This window comes from Triturus cristatus, chromosome 6, assembly GCF_964204655.1.
Source record: "Triturus cristatus chromosome 6, aTriCri1.1, whole genome shotgun sequence".
Taxonomy (NCBI): domain Eukaryota; kingdom Metazoa; phylum Chordata; class Amphibia; order Caudata; family Salamandridae; genus Triturus; species Triturus cristatus.
Genome location: NC_140589.1, coordinates 1,677,993,798 through 1,677,997,162, shown reverse-complemented (window position 1 = coordinate 1,677,997,162; position 3,365 = coordinate 1,677,993,798). Strand labels below are relative to the sequence as shown.

General features: G+C 48.1%; 1 pseudogene; it reads left to right on the top strand.

Moving 5' to 3' along the window:
• Window positions 1-493: 493 nt before the first annotated feature.
• Window positions 494-984, top strand: LOC146821804 (protein FAM167A-like; annotated as a pseudogene).
• Window positions 985-3,365: the final 2,381 nt, after the last annotated feature.

Here is a 3,365-nt window from a genome sequence, read left to right as displayed (position 1 = left end):
TGCTTCTTCAATTTCACTCTTGAAGGAACCCTCTCGCACGTCCACTCGTGTTGACCCTGTACACTGTCACTTTTGCATGGTAATTGTTGCACCCACACACTCAAAACCCATCTAACACAAACCCTCTGCATTCACTTTGCACGGACCTTCTGGCATGGTCACTCATGTACTGACCCATTTGCACGCTTAGTGTGTAGCGATTATATTTGCACAGGAATTCTTTCTGGGTTTCTCTTGTCCATTTGTTCGTGCACAGATATTTTTCAGCCATTATTGTAGAGTTCCGGGTGCACATTCACTTGCACACAGACCCTTTTGCACACTCACTCGAAGTGCACACATCCTTGTGCACAGTCCTTCCCAGAGTTTCTCTGGCAGGCTAACTTTTCTCAGAGTTGCACTAGCACTCTCTCACAGACGTGCGGCAGATCCACTCATTCACAGAGCTCTTGTGAACACTTGCACGTGCGACCTTTGTGAACGCTCACTGAAGATGTCCTTTGACGGGTGGAAGTTCAAGGAGCTGGGCGAGGAGGCCTCTACCTGTGATGACGACTTGGACTCGGTGAAGGCCCTGACGGCGAAGCTGAAGCTGCAGACACGCCGGCCCTCCTACCTGGAGTGGAAGGCCCAGGTGCAGCGCCAGCCCTGGAGGGCCCCCGAGAGGACGCCGGCATTCAAGGCCATGGCCCGAGGGCGCGGCGAGGAGGCCAGGAGCCTGCCCCGGAGCGGTCCAAGAAAGGTGCCGGTACACGAGGAAGGTGGCGCCTGTTAGCCGCCCAGAGGCCCCAAGAGGGCGCCGGTGTATGAGCTGGTGGAAAGAGTGCCTGAGGGGGAGGGAGCGACCCCACTGCGCACCCGCCGAGCACCCACAGAGGCTGAGGATGTGCCACTGAGGAACACCCAGGGCTTCACCACCCTGGCCTGGCGCTGGAGTGGCTCCGGCAAGAGCTGGTGTGTTCTGTTCACCCCCAGATATCATAGTGATGAATACAGGCCCCAGCTAGGCCCGCAAGACACAAGGGTTCGCTCTCCTGTAACGGAATCTATAAGGAAGTTGGCACGGAAACTGCAAAGTACAAAAACAACGTTTATTAACCCTTAAGGGTGGTCCTACAATCCACACAACACTCTTCAGTATTGCATGGAGTAGCACAAAGAACATTCGTACACAGTCCCCTTTTATACACAACAGAGGGGCTCATAAGTGGGTGGATACAACATGAGGCCGAAGAACATTACCATTTATGGTCATTCTCGATACTGAATCAATACATGGGCGGAGCCAACACACTCTTTGAGCCCGTGAAAGGACATGGTCAAGCAAGGCTAATTATAACAGATGTGGTCAAGTCTGGGCATGCGCCAGACGGACAAGAGGGAGCTATTTATAAACTGTTGCTAGGCAGATTACAAGAGCAACTAACACAGAAGTCGGACTCTCCTCGTGGTGAACACATGGCAGCATGCCAATACAAAATGGAGTCCGGACTTCGGTCAACATAACGAAGAAAACATGATCGCAAGGGAAAGCATTAATGTCTTCAGTAAATGCTTAATCACATTCTGCCTTAATTTACAACAGACGACCCTTTCAGCATTTACTGAAGACATCCGGCTTCCAAGAATAATCATCATATATGTCAATTATCATCATTCCTTTAACCTCTTTAGCTAGACCCTTTTGGTGAGCAACATCGGCAACAGCTTTCTTATCTGGAATGCAGAATGAAATGCATACAGAACAGCACAATGGTCCACATTGAATACACATACAGAAAAGGAACAGAATTGCTATAATAATACAGAGACCAGTTAAAACCTTCCATCCCCAGGCAGTAACCAACGCCCAAAACCATCCAGAAAAGGACCAAGTGCCGTTTTCTGTGTGGATTTCAGCTGCTATTTTATGCAGCTTGTTAATGGCATTATAAACGGATGGCGTATGATCAGGGATGAACACACAGCAGCTACTTCCAATAATTTTACAGGCTCCTCCTCGATCAGCTAGCATTACATCTAATACCATACGATTCTGCAACGCAACAATCCTAGTTATTTGTAACTCTTCCGTAAGATTCCCAAGAGCAGCGGCAGTCTGATTGGTCACAGCTTCTACCACTCTTGTTAATCTTCGGATCTTCCTACTATTCAAAGCGGCTCCAACAAAGAAAAACAGTCCTAAGTTAAAATCAATATACTGTTGCAAGCTGGTATCGGTCTGATCCACATCATCAATTGATAGAGTACGTTTGTATCTATTTACAGTCACATTATTCAAAAGTTTCAAATCCTTATGATATGACGCGGGTGCTAGGAATACAGGAGGTAATAGGAATGATACATAGCATACCCCAGACCACCCAGCCGGCAAACGGTAATAACCTTTATTTCCACACACAAAGTAGGTATTATGGGACGCTAGGAAGGTACTGTTATTCAACCCGTCAATGTTCAATACGGTTATGCAATCACTGACACCAACAGGGATAAAACCCACACTCTGGACACACAAGTCCGCTTGAGCTTGTGCTACTTGGATTACGAATTTGTCCTTCCCCACAGTGTCTCTGGTGTTCGTGAAGATATAGGGAATGGATTCATTGTCCGGTCGGTACTCTTCCCATTCCCAAATTGTCCCATTCGCTTGTGGATACCCATTCTTGTCCTGATGGCATTCTTTATTAAGTCTAAAAAGCAATCGTCCCACTGTCGGTTTCCGAGTGGCAAAAAGCAAAGTGTACCATGCTCTACAAGAGCCATTATGAGAGAAAGGAAGTGGTATGAATGGCGTTCCTCCTTTCTTCTGATGGGCTGGCATCATCCCACATATCCAACAGTTCGTAGCATTCGTAGCAACGTGGGTATGATGCAGCATCTGAATGAAAGTGTTATTCAAATAGGACTGTCGATGCTTCAACTCTTGATACGGTAATGTATAAAAGTAGTGCTCCTCGGGCACCGGAGTTGTCAACACAAGTGTTTTCCGAGCAGGAGTTACCTCCTCCACAAACCATGTGGTTATCCCAACAACAGCTACTGTTAGCATGAACCCCAACGCATAAAGGATTTTCTTCTTCTCCATGTCAAAAGAAACAATACCCTGGTATCTTCCTGAAACTAAAAAGTCTGTCAGAACTCTTCCCCTTGCATCGGCGGAGTTAATATCCGAGCTAGTCCCTGCTCCCTTAGGAGGAACATACAAAGGCGCCGCCTCTCGCATTGGTTTAGCATGCACTATGTCATCCTTATCTGACTGGGAGGCGGATGGGTGGCCCCCTGCTGCAGACGAATCCGACTGCTTCTCCTCCTCCGTTTGTTGGCGTGCTTTCTCTCTAAGGGCCAGCACCTCGTCCCGCAAAGCG